Raw genomic sequence first — 14,579 nt, forward strand, 5'->3', positions numbered from 1 at the left:
TATTAACATAGTGGTAAAGGCAGGAAGCTCCTATCTTTAGGTATAGATGAGGAGAGTTAAATGAAGATACACGTCAGGCACTGGTGGCTATTAGCCTAGCTACTGAGGAGGCTGAGATTTGAAGATCGTGGTTTGAGTCTTAAGCAGAAAAGTTTACACCACATCATCTCCAAAATAACCAGCAAAAAGCAAGACTAGAATTGTAGCTCAGGTGGTCGAGCACCAGGCCCTGAGTTTGAACCCCAGTATCCTAATAATGTGGCTTTGCTTCACCAATATTTGGCTGAACAACTTCCTTACCCCATCCTGCCACCTTCTAACACAGGACCTCCAGCTGAAGATCAGAGGTTGATGAAGCAGAGCAAGATGTTTAGCAGCCTTTAAAACCTAATGTTCTCTACCCAGTTGTTCTATACCTAATCGGTGCAACTTGGAATATGGATACATCTTTGGCCTGAGAAACCACTGGGTGACTGCTGCTACAGAAGTTCATTAGAGCAGAGTAATCTGTGGTGAAGTAAACCAGACTCAGAGCTGTGCAATTCCATTTCCATCCTTAGCAAATGGAGTTCGGAAGCAACAATGATAACCATTCCACTTGTTAGGAGTCAAACTTGTATCCTAAATCTTAGAATACTTACCAGCTTAGTAGAATTGCAAAAATAGCCATCAATTTTTCTTTAGTATTTACATTGTTGTTCTGCTATTCCATGCAACTTGTTTGTTATTTAAAAAAATAAAGTTTCTGACTGGTGTTTTCCTAAGTTTCAGTTCACTTACAAGTGAGAAGCACTGTGTTATTTATTCATTCAATACCTGTTTATTGAGTGCTTATATAGTGCCTAGTACTGTTTAGACAGTGGGGATAAACTAGTGAATTGAACAGACTAGACTGTTTCATTTATGGAGCTTGCATCCTATGGTGGAAGACAGACAAGTCAAGTCTATGAAGCAGATGGGATGATGGGGAAGTTATCTCACTGCCCATAGATACAATGATTGGATTCCAGAAAATAAAGTTCATCTGGGAATGCCGAGCTCGTGCGGTGACAGACTTGAGCCCAGGTTGAGAGTAACAATACCCGTTCTTTTGGTCTTGTTGGCAGATTGTGATTATGAGCTTTGACTGCTTGAGGTATGCTATGGTAGGGAAGGCTTGGGGGGGAGGGGGGGTAGCAAGAGCCTGTAAAAGAATCCAGAGTGAATCCATGAACTGGAGGAGAGGTCAGAAGTATCCAGAACGAAGCACATACAAAAGAAAATATTCATAGAGTTATAAGAGACAGAGAAACAGGGACAAGGTCTAAAATACATATAACCGGTGTCTGAGAATAGAAGAAAAATGGAGGTGTGAATTTGAAAAGATATTCCCTAAGTGTGTTCCAAGATTGATGACCCATCCAAGGTATAGATCCCAGAAGTCTTATGAGCCTCACACAAAATAAAAAGAGGATCTATGTTTACATTTTAAAACTCCTAGAGATAAAAAGCAAGAAAAATACTGAAAATAGCCAAAGTGATCTGTTTCCCAAGCTTATTAGGGAAGTCGAGTTAAATGATTAAAGCTTTTGCTTGATGCAAAACAAACGTTCAAATTAGTAGTCATTTGAACTCTTTTGTTTTTATTTTAGTACTCTAGCATGATCACTATTATTCTAGTATGATCAGTAATATAGCATAAAGTTTGGTATAGCACTGTAATATACAGTGATCCCATCAGATCAGCGGTGCTGAAAAATTCCTGTCTAGTGGCATTTAACCCAGGACATTATTCACAGGATTTTGGTGATGCTGGTATAAACAATCTACTGCTTTGCCCACTGTATAAAATGCACAGACACACCCTCTATAATTTTTGATAATAGATGATTGTTAGTGGCTTAGATATTTACTATGCTATATTTTTGTCATTATTTTAGAATATATTCCTACAAATACAAAAAAAAGTTTATTGTGAAAATACATTTTATTCATTATTTGCCTCATACACCTTGTATTTACTGTGTCTGTTGATACAGATTGCATTAAGAGTATCAGTCCAGGAATTGACCTATAACCTCTAGATTTGCATCTAGGCATTTGTTTGGATTCTTTTATTTGGTTTTGTTGTTTTACTTTGTTTCTCTTTCTCAAACCAGTCTTTATTTCTCTGTAATAATTACATAGTGTTTTCACAGACTGTTATTTTCTGCACTTTATCACTCTTTATCTTTCTACTTTCTTCCTTTCCTCATCCCATCCCTATGTTACTTAATTTTTATCACCTGTTACTTTTAAAAATTGTTAAGCCACCAGCTTCTCACTTAACCAAGCTCCTTTCTTCTACAGCTTATTGAGGAGATGTTAAGAGTTCCAAGTGTGGTTTTTGTTCATCAAATATCTGGTAATTACCAAGCAGAACAGGGGCTGGGGATATGGCCTAGTGGCAAGAGAGCTTGCCTCTTCTACATGAGGCCCTGGGTTCAATTCCCCAGCACCACATATACAGAAAACGGCCAGAAGTGGCGCTGTGGCTCAAGTGGCAGAGTGCTAGCCTTGAGCAAAAAGAAGGTAGGGACAGTGCTCAGGCCCTGAGTCCAAGCCCCAGGACTGGCCAAAAAATACCAAGCAGAACAAAAACTATCTAACATGGAAGATAAAAATCAAGGCAGTATTCACTCAGACAACAGTAAAGGAAAACAACAACTCTGTTCACAGATGTTAAGAACTTTGGAACATGATCCAGAGACCAAACCTAGGAAATCCATAGAGGAGAAGAAAGAGTGAAATACAAGCCAAAAACAGAGAACTTACTCAGTGAAATGATAGTAGGAAATGCCCCAAGTCCTGGGAAAGATTTCAACACTCATGTGTAGGAAGCATTCTGAGCTCCACATGTTACATCATAATTAAAATGTCAAGATTAGAAAACACAACACTGAAAGCTGCAAATGCAGCTTACAGATAAAGGTAAATGTGTAAGAATCGCCCCAGGCCTCTTAGCACAACCCTAAAAGCTAGGAAAGCATGAACAATGTGTTTCAGTCTCCAAGAGAAAATAACTATCCACCAAGAATGTGCTACCAAGCAGTTATAATTCAGCTCCAGTGGAGAAACAAGGGCCCTTCCACGGGAAGACTAAAGCAGTCACTCCCGCCCACCACACTTGCTTTGACAGAAGACGCTGAAAGACTGCACTCAGAAGAGGAAACAAGACAGTCACACACTTAAGCCTGGGAAAGAGTACAAATCCAAGGGCAAAATGTGTGAATGCATGACATCTAGGAAAATATTAAAAATATTAAAAATACTCATGTCACCAAACTAGCAAAACCGGAAGATGAATAGCGACAGAAACACCACAGGCTGGGCAGCAGTGACTCACGCCTGTAATCCTACCCACTCTAGAAGCTGAGATTCCAGGATAGATAGCATTTTCAATTGTTACCTTATCTCCAGTTAAACACTCAAAAGTATGAAGTGGAGCTGTGGCTCAAGTGGTGGAACCGTAGCCTTGAGCAAAACAGCTCAATGATAGTACCCAGGCCAGGAATTCAAGCCCCAGGACTTGCATTCATTCTGGTTTCTGGAAAAAGGTTAACTTCCAAATCAGTTTTGTGATGTATACCAAGAATTAGAAAATGGAGAGAAATTGAGGTGACACTGTTCAAAAAGAAATGTACTCACTACCTGACTTACATAACTGTAAGGTCTATATGTCACTTTTACAATAAAAAATTTTTAAAGGAATATAAAAAAGAAATAGAAAATGAATTGTATGGCTATTTAGATTATTAGAGCATATTTTCTAACCTTTATTAGTTTCCTCATCTATAGTATAAGAGAGATAATATTGTATTTCAATGAGTTTATTTTTCCATATTTTGTCACATCTTTCAATAGTTTAACCTATTTATGGCATATTCCCACATATTTTTCCAAATCAAGCATACAGAACTCTTTTTTTTTTTTTTTTTTTTTTTTTTTGCTAGTCCTGGGCCTTGGACTCAGGGCCTGAGCACTGTCCCTGGCTTCTTTTTGCTCAAGGCTAGCACTCTGCCACTTGAGCCACAGCACCACTCCTGGCCGTTTTCTACATATGTGGTGCTGGGGAATTGAACCCAGGGCTTCATGTATGGGAGGCAAGCACTCTTGCCACTAGGCCATATTCCCAGACCCCGGAACTCATTTCTTCTTTAAAAAAAAAAATGGGGGAGGGGGGCTCTTTTCTCAACTGATTTACCAAAGACAAAGGAGTAAAGTAACTGTAGAAATGTAATTCTTCTATTTTAAAAGCAATTTCCCTGGAGTAGTTCCAAAGGTAGCCAGAAGTTGTTTGTAATAAGATAGGAACTCATAACTGCTTATATTTTTGCATATTCTTTATTACATATAAAAAAAGAATTTTCTGTGTTCATTGTAACTGATTTAATTCCAGAAGAGTTACAGACTCTTACCTTTGATTTTGTTCCTAATGTAGACCATGGATCACATATAAAGAAATACTGTATAATGTATCACTGTATAATGTATCACTATTTATTTTTATTGTCCATTTCACATTTATTATTTGATCATTTATTTGCCTAAATAAGTGAATATTAAATGAGGGAATATAAAATTCTTTTAGAATTTAGTGTTTCTGTAACTTAGTTTTAACTCTCCTCTGACTTATTTACTAAAATAGTATGGGACAGTAATTGAGTCTTTCCTGAGAACTTTCAAACATAAAAGCTTTCACTTAACTAGAGACTTTCTTCCCTTCGTCAGGTCAAGTGTATATGTATATTTTGAATTTCTGGGTTAGACTTTTGACCCAGAGCTAATTATAAGCTAAGGGTCAATTCCACTGCATATAATGGGGCTTTCAACTTGGAACAAATATTTTTCTAAAGAGAGAGAGCATTTTTAAATGGATCTAGGGTTGGCGATTTATATTTCCTCTTTGAACTTAGTGTATGTTCTGCCAGTCCATTTTCTTTTCTGTCTGGCCTCTTTATCATCAGTGGTAATCATAAACTTCTGCAAAAGAAAGCCATCTTACAATAAAAAAGACTTGATATTTCCATCTTATCTTCATTGATTACTTCAGATCTAATTACAAGTCATTTAACCTGCCTTAAGCACAGTATTAAACATGAAGAGTAATGTACGCTGATAGGGAAAAAAAAAGTAGTTTAATCAATTTAGTTGCACTAGTATTAGTTGAGTGGCCTTGTATATGCAAAGCTTCCTGTCTGTCCTCATTTATTCCCCTACAAAAAAATATTTTCCACATGTGAAACAAATGCTGTTAGATATTGTTTTAAATATCACATTTCCTGAGTTTAGAATTTGATTTATTTGGACCTGCCTCTGGTATAGTTTCATATTTTGCCTACTTGACCACTTGATAAAAGGAGAGATCATTTCTCTCTTATTGACTGTTCATGTCAACAGTGCATATAACGTCACAGAGCATAGGTAGCATTTGAATTAACCTTTGAGTTTGCCAAAGGAGAAATGATTTGTCTAAGAAGCACCATTAGTGTGAATTCCTGCCTGCTCCCCAGAGCCGTAGGCAAAGGGATGCTGGGATCCAGGGACCATGGGAGATGAAAGACCCTGTGACCGCAAAGTCCCGTGCTGCACTGTTTGGTGTACACACAAAGGTTGAGTAAGTGAACACACTGAACACACCGATCGGTAAATCCTTCTGAACCGCTAAGTCACAACTTGGAATTAAATAATACTGTGTATTGATGAACTCTAGCTCATAATAAATTCATATAAAGCAGCATACAATTAATTATAAAAATTGTCTCAATAGTTAAGGCACACATACAGAGTAGCTGTGCCATTTGTTTTGATCCTTGGTAATCTATTTGCTAAGATATCTTACACTTTGTTGTATTTCATTCAGTTTCAATATAAATATTTAAGGAATCAGGTGTGGCAATAGTATTCCAGTTTCCATCCTCCTACATAATAATAGCAAGAGTAAGGAAAAGTAAATGAAATAATAGATGAAAAAGTTCAACAGATAATCATTGAAGCAACTGGTAGAAATAGCAGACTGGGTTGCATTCCCATCTGACTGCTTGTGAAGGAAGCAGTGTAACTCAGGTAGCCTATGAATTCCTTAGCTTCCATTTAAAAACCCAAGGGGCATCAATTGATCATCTTGACTTTTTGAAATTGCTAATTTATTAACTAGTTTTACAGAAAACATTTGACATTTTCTAACATTCACACTATGAAAACCATAAAATAAAAACCTCATTCTTTGATTTAAAACCACATTTAGAAATTACTTTAAAAAACTAGAAAACATACCTTTTTTACTATTATAAAATATGTTCATTCTCAAGCTGTATACAGATAGACATCTATCTGTGTATTGTAAACAAAACTTGGTTAAAATTCAAGAGCCTAAGCCAGGTGCCAGTGGCTCACACTGTAATCCTAACTACTCAAAAGGCTGAGATCTGAGGATTGCGGCTTAAAGCCAGCTTGAGCAGGAAAAAACGTTTATCTTCAATTAACTACCTAAAAAACAGAAGTGGTGTTGTGGCTCAAAGTGGTAGAGCACTAGCCTTGAGCAGAAAAGCTCGGGCATTGCCAAAGCTCTGAGTTCAAACCCCATGACCAACAACAAAAACAAAAAAAAGGAAATTCAAGAGTCCATTAGAATAAATTGACAAAAGTTGCTTTCTGTAGACAGTTTTCATCTTTGATCTTGCTTAGAGCTAGAGTTAGTCTCCAATAGCTATTCGTTCCTATCCCATTTTCAAATACAAACTTAGACTTAGGAGAATGAAAAATGTATATTCTGACGGTTACCCATTAGATAACTGGGGTATTTTAGATTCCTTTTATCAGAATGCTAGAACAAATTTATACTAAACAATGAAATTTAATTTCTGTTTTTACCTGTTTTTGTTATTATCAAGGTGATGTTCAGAGGAGTTAAAGTTACGTATGTCAGATAATAAGTACATTTCTTTGTGGACAATGTCACCCTTTAAATTTATTTTCTTGCAAGTACACTTTTTATATTTAAATTACTTTTACCTACTTTGAACAATGTCATTAACTCACATAATTAGACTCATTTATTAATGGTGTTAGACTGTGATAACTTTTTTTTTTTGTTTGCTTGTTTTGAGACAAGGTCTCACCATGTGCTCCAGGCTGGCTTTGAACCTCACGATCTGCCATGAATTTTGGATCTCCTGAGTGCCGATATTACAGGGATGTGAATGACACCAGGCTAACCTGTGGCCTTCGGTGGCCTGCTCCTTCCTGTAGGACCAACTTTTTTCCTACTAGAATTACTTAATTCAGCAGAGGTACTCACTAGACACTATGTTGGAAATGAACTACACAACCTGGGGGGAGGGGAGTCAGGAGGGAAATAACTGGGAGAAAATGAGGAAGGAGGTGACATTGGCCAAAAAGAAACACATTCAGTACCTGACTTATGTAACGCCTCTGTACATCACCTTTACAATTAAAAAAAAATTTTAAGAAATTGTTCCTAGTGCCTTTAATAGCTATATATGTTTTCCTTGTAAGTTATTCATAACCTAACTCTATGCTGCTATAGTGTGCTTTTGACCTTTTGGGATTTGAATATGCTAAGTATGTATGTGATTGCAGTGTGACTTATACTATTTTGCATGCGCCTTTGACCTCTGGAGTCATCAATATCAACTTGTTTGCCTTGCTCAGATATTTCACTTTGCTATTAATGGTTAAACTTCCTTTTTTTTTCTCTTTGTTTTACTTTGGTTAAATGAAAGTTGCACTTAACTATCAGCTTTTGTCAGCTTCCTGATTCATCATTCTTCATTCTGCTCACTGATCTTTGTGTTTAGTATTTGGCATTCTCAGACAAGCTGTTTATGAGCAACTGCTCATTGAGGTGAACTGTAATGAGGCAAGCTCCATCTTCTCATAAAAAGAGAGCTCAGATGAGCTCTCCATCTGGAAATCATCACCTCTCCTCTGCACTTCCTCCTTCCTGGCTTTGTCATGCAGTTGTAGGTAAATGTAGCAGCAATTGCAAACTTGCTGTCATGACTTTTTGCCTCCTGATGTTTGTATATTTTAACAAGTTATGATGTGGACACACTTATGAGGGTTTCATGTGTATTGCACACCTAAACCTAAATTTAAAATTACTGAGTGTATTATTACCATTCTCACTATTTCCCCACCTGGTAAGTTGTACAGTGGGAATTAAAATACAGGCATCTCACCTGGGGCCTAAGAAGTTTTAAGCACTCTGCTACATGGGCTTCTAAATGCTCAATTAAGACTTTATCCATACAGCCGCCTGCAGGATGTGAAATTAATCCAAACCAATGTATTCTCTATTGCAATGAAAAAGAATACAATTGCTCAAAGGATATGATTTTTGAGTCAAAATTACTTGTTATTTTCTGAATCAGACACAACATGAAAATTAAATGTTGTAACTACTTTTAGCCTCATTGGCCCCTTTTCCACTTTTAAGTTTATCATTTTGCCTAATCCTAACAATTTCTTCTGAAATTTCAACGGATTCATATTCTAAAATATGTTAATTGGGAAACAATCCTATTAGGTACCTGGACATGTAAATTACTTTCATAAATCAGATTTTTTTAATTTAGGGGTAATACTACAGTATTTTAGAATACAAGACATTGGATTTATGAGGAGGCTTACCAGCCTGCATCCTGGGGCCTTTCCTAGGTGGCGGAGCCAAGCTGTTGCAGGCAACTTGGCATCTAGGGCACCGGTCTGCATGCCCTCTCCACACCCCAGCTTCCCGCCTGGGATCCCAGCTCTTGGCGCAGGAACAGCACCGTACCATGGGCTCTGCCTGTGCATCTCTCCTTCCTCCTGCCTGTCTCTGAAGCCAAAGAAGTGCTCAGCTCTTCTGAAGGGCAAAGGCGGCACTGCCGCCTGCAGCAACCCGCGACCAGTGGGAGACAGGACAGTTTTACTGATGGATAAACCATCCAGATAGCTTTCGGATAAGCACATTTGAGGCATGTTCTACAGAGTTCCTTGGAGACTTCCCAGTAGAATTACTTCTTTGTGGCCCAGCCCTTTAAAACCCTTTCAAACCAACGTGATGCCATTGTTAGAGACTTTATCTTCTCTGTCTCCCACCGCGAGCCCCCTCAGTATACTTGCCGAGACACAGCTCCCAAACAAATGGCCTCAACCTAAGCTCAAAGAATTTATTGTGGATTCCTCAATGTACTGAACCCCATATTCTTTTAATCCTACAGTAATTTCAAGTTTTCAGTGATAAGCAAAAGCCTTTTTAAACCCTGTGTATATGTAGCATAATAGTGTGATTATCAGAGAAATGATGTATTTACATACACCTGACAATGTGTAGATTGGCATTTCAAAACTGCATTTCAGAGTGAGACTTTGGAAATCATTTGAAAAACATTTGTTACTATATATTTGCCTTCTCTAATTATTCTTAGTTTACTTGTCAAGTCAGTGGCAAGACATGAAACATACTTCCTTGACATTTCATTGTGCAGGACGTAATTTTTCCCCAAGAATTCTGTTTTATGGAGATATAGTGCAGCTATTTTACGAAAGTGTTGCCTTGACATCTGTCATTATAGGTTTTTTGGGTTTTTTGGCTGTTTGATGGTTGGGGGGGGGGTTGTTTGTTTGTTTGCTTGTTTTCTTCAAGCTCACAAACAAGTGTTTAGGAGATTATCCCAATGGCCACTGGTGGATTAGCACCACCATCACAGCCCTCCACTCACTGAAGAGGGGTTTGGCGGGGACTCCTCCAACCTCTTCTCTCCTAGAGGTTCATTTGGCAAGTAGTTTACAGTCCGTGAGGAGGAAATCCAGGAGTTAACAGGTGGTTCACTCTCTCTTCTTTGTCCTCCCCCAAACCTGCATCTGTGATATCTGGCATTTTATGACATTCAATGATTGAACTAGACTGTCTAGTAATATGCATTTATTTGGGTATTCATAAGCCTCAAGATCATAGGGAATAAAAGTAAAACCTGTGTGTTTAATTTATTTCTGAAATGTATTATATAGCCTTACGTAAATAACCATGGCTGCTTCCTTTGGTCAGGTCTCTGGGAGACGAGTGTGTCTGCATGCTGGGTAGGATGTCTGCTTCCCAAAGTGCTTTTGTTAACACCATAATTTTAAATTAAGTTTTCCAGAAAGCTGTTCCTGCTGTACATTTTGGCATCTAAGATTAGGTCAGTGGCCATAAATCTCCTTTATGTACTTAATGCAAAGGAGATACTGCTGTCCTGGGAATTGTGTGAGCAGATTCCGTTGCTTTGCCCTGCTTACAAGATATTGGCATATAGAACAAAATGCTGCCATTTTGTTTTGCATCTTTCTTCATTTAAAACTTTATTTAGAGGATGGTTATACATGGTTCTTTTTCATTCATAAAAATGGAAATCACTCTTAGTGCCTGCATGAGTAGGCTTGTGTTCTTGTTCACGAGTTCACATGATAGATTGGCCCATAAAATTTTACGTTTGCCTTGTGCAGCTGAGTTCATGACTGAATACAGAATGATAAAGAAGCTTTAGCATTTTGTAGAAAGCAAAGAAATCATGCCTTCTAGATGGCCCTTAAGCTAGCTTTTAACAGCCTGGAAATCAGCTAGAAATGTATAATCAAACTTGCCATTAAAGACACAGTATGTCACATAAATCTTTGGGACATAATCTGTAAATTAATGCAAAGAGATTCTTTAACATTTATTTGCTTTTCATTTTATTTGCATGGAATTCTGCCAATCCAAACACATTTTTTTTTTACCTTTCTATCCATCAAAAGTTAAAATAGAAATGATGGATCGTGTTACTGACCAGCCTAACAGCCTGTTTCTTTCAGTGCATTACTGTGTATTTACTGTTTTAGCTATATTGTTTTCAATTTCTGGCAAAATAGTCCGTTTTGGATCCTGTGTAGAAAATGTCAGTGCTCACATTTCCTGTGGGGTTTTGGCCTTTTTGTGCAAAGGTGGGGGAGCGCTACATGAATTACGATGCTGTCATTTGAAGAAACCACAGTATATTTCTTTGCCAAGTTTTAGCAAGAACAGAGCCGATCATCTGCTTGTCCAAGCCTTTTGTTGAACCCCGCCAGCAGTTCACTGAAGTTCACTTCTGCTTCTCTCTTTCATGCTGTGAGAATGTAGCCTGCACAATTCCCTTTAACCTTCCCTTTGCAGGGTTAATTGATTTAATAACCCACAAGGAGGACGCATTTTGCCAGAAGGACTTAGAAACCTAAATTCAGAAATTTAGGAATCTAGAGTTTCCACACTGAACTTAAATATTAAATTTAAGACTAGATTGCCTCTTAATGGAAATAGTCTAGGCGTATGCTTGCTTAGCTTCTTGAAAATAGGCACTGCTGTCCTCGTTTTCACCTCTATTTCCATACAAAGTATACAAAAACAAATACTTCCAGATACCTCTGGTGCTGTTGTGTGAGAAAGCAAAGCCTTCTGAGTGGTGGCAACCCCTCCTATAGTCATGACCAACCCACAGTCCAGCTGGCCATGCTTCAGTATTCCCCAGTAGCCCTTCGCCTCTGTGTTCTAATGTCTGTATTGTTCTCTCAAGGCAGTGTCTTTTGGGGAGCTCCTTGTGTTATTTTTCTACGTACTTTGAAAAACTGATAGGAAAAAAAATATCAATTTATAAGGATATCTTAAAATGTGTGCTTTCTTTAAGTCGTTGTACAAAGAAGTTGTCATTCAACAGAGCAGTTTACGAGTAGAGTGCCTCGTGACCCTCACCGGCTGCTCCCACCCCACCTCTTCCCTCGCTTTTCTTAATTTTTAGGGTATGTGTTGAACATTTTGTCATCTTGACGAAGCAATTTATGTATCCAGTGCATCTTGAGCTCTGTCATCCCTTCCGCATCTTCACCCCCTTTTCCTATTTTTCTCAGTTCATGCATTCTACTCATTTCCCCCATTCATTCTTCCCCCCTCATTCTCCCCTTGCCCCTCCCCCTGGAAATACCCATTCGCCAATAATTACTTTGTTGGGCCTTGACATAATCTTCCTAAAGAATTATACTATTTTCACTTTCCATAGTCTGTTATACTTCAGTTTATTCACTTACCACCCAGTGTGTTTACTTCTAGATTTGCAGACACATTTTAGCTACTACAAATGAGGGAAACCCTGCAACCTGTGTTTCTCTGGGTCTGGCTTACTTAATATAATTTTTTCCAAGTCTTCTCATTTCTTGATGAATTCTTTTCTGGTGGATGAATAGAATTCCATTGTGTGTATAGACCACATTCTCTTGGTCCATTCATCCATTGAGGGGCATCGGACTGCTTCCATAGCTTGGCTATGGTAAATAATGCTGCAATAAGTGTGGTTGTGGTGGTGGTCGTGATGTATCCTTGTTTGTGATCTACTGGATAAATGTTCCTGAGTGTGATTTCTGGGCCCTAGGGGAGCTCTATGTTTAAATTTTTGAGGAAACCCCATGCTGCTTTCCAGAGTAGTTGAACAAGTTTACATTCCCACCAACAGTGTTGTAGGGTTCCCTTTTGGCCACATCCATGCCAGCATTTGTTATTGTTAGCTTCCTTGATAATGGCCATTCTAACTGGGTGAGATGAAATCTCAGTGTTGTTTAGATTTGCATTTCCTTTATGGCCAGAGATGTTGAACATTTCTTTATGTGTCTATTGGCCATATTTACTCCTGAGAAGTCTCTCAGTCTTAGCCCATTTATTGGATGGATTGTTGTTTCTTTCTTTTCTTTTCTTTCTTTCTTTTTTTTTTTCTTGCCAGTCCTGGGCCTTGAACTCATGGCCTGAGCACTGTCCCTGGCTTCCTTTTGCTCAAGGCTAGCACTCTACCACTTGAGCCACAGCACCACTTCTGGCCTTTTCTGTTTATGTGGTGCTGATGAATCGAACACAGGGCTTCATGCATGCGAGGCAAGCGCTCTACTGCTAAGCCACCTTCCCAGCCCAGTTTTTAAAGAGAATGTAATGACTCAGAGAACCTAAAAATAGAAAATGGACACTGAAAATTATTACATGAGCCAACCCTACCAAGAATGTGTTGAGCCAGCTATGCAGGGAGATACAAAAACCAGGAATGGTGCAGCCCTCAAGAAGCTTGTGCTCTGCCATCCATAATGTATCCTACAGCCTTCAGAAGGAGTGTTTCGGTAGGAAAAATAAGCTCTGTGGACTCTTTGAGTCATTCTGTTTGATTCCATGAACTCTCCCAGCCACCTTCCCTGCTTTAGCTACCACAAAAGCAATGGTTTGAAAAGTATCCCAACTATATTTCTGTGCAGATCTGACAGCCTCTACCATTTCACAAGGAGGAAATTTGAAACAGGTTATCCTTTTTCACATATTTGTCTGCTGAACGTTGTCCAAGCCCAGGGAGTTTATGGTGTCCCACAGAGCAAGAAGGAAAGGGAACTCGCCGGACCATTATCTTCAATGGTAGGAGAGTTGGGACAAACGTGGGACAAGAATCCTGTCACGCAGCAGGAACTCAGAAATGGCTCAGGTCCTTGGTCAGGGCTGCTTCCGCAGATACCTGGGGATACAACAGACAACCTACATAGTAGCAAATTTTAATCTAGCAAGATAGAAAGGAAAGTTATTAAAAAATACTCTGCCTGGCAAAGCAAAGGTAACATTTGTCTCAGCTTCTAGATGAGGAAACTGAGGCCCAAAGACGTTAGAGACCAAAGTCTTGCAAAATGGATTTAGAACCCATGACTTCCACTTTGCTTCCACATAGGTTGAAGAATATACCTAGAGATCTTAGCATATATGGGGATATGGTTATATTTTATTTCAGAAAAACAGTTTTAGGAAGCTAGATTACAAGTGTTGAGCAAGAATTAAAATATGGGGCTGGGACTATAATTGAGCAATAGAGCTCTTGCCTGGTATAGACAAGGCCCTGGGTTCCATCCCCAGCCACCAAGACAACAACCAAGTCCTAAAATGTGTAATTCTGGAAAAACTTGAAATGTGTAGATAAAATATATACTACAGATGTACTATATAAAAACACAACAAAATATATAAAGATATGTAGATACACACGTATACATATATGTTATATATAATACCTACGAGACCTTATCAAATCTGTGTGGCAGTATGTCCTATTTTGTTGCTTACTTTTTCAGTCTCTTAATGATACCTTTTATAAGCAGGGTTTGCTCATTTATTTTTTTTTTTTTTTTATTTTTTTTTGGCCAGTCCTGGGCCTTGGACTCAGGGCCTGAGCACTGTCCCTGGCTTCTTCCCGCTCAAGGCTAGCACTCTGCCACTTGAGCCACAGCGCCGCTTCTGGCCGTTTTCTGTATATGTGGTGCTGGGGAATTGAACCTAGGGCCTCGTGTATCCGAGGCAGGCACTCTTGCCACTAGGCTATATCCCCAGCCCGGTTTGCTCATTTATTGTAGCATACTTTATCCCTTTTTCCTGTGATTAGTGCTTTCAACACCCCGCATTTACAAGCCTGGGGCATGTAGAACTGCTATGGTTCATTGTTTACCTTTGCCATTTACATCTACAGTTACCCCCCCCCCCCCACACACACACA

The sequence above is a fragment of the Perognathus longimembris genome, chromosome 23, assembly GCF_023159225.1.
Source record: "Perognathus longimembris pacificus isolate PPM17 chromosome 23, ASM2315922v1, whole genome shotgun sequence".
NCBI lineage: Eukaryota > Metazoa > Chordata > Mammalia > Rodentia > Heteromyidae > Perognathus > Perognathus longimembris.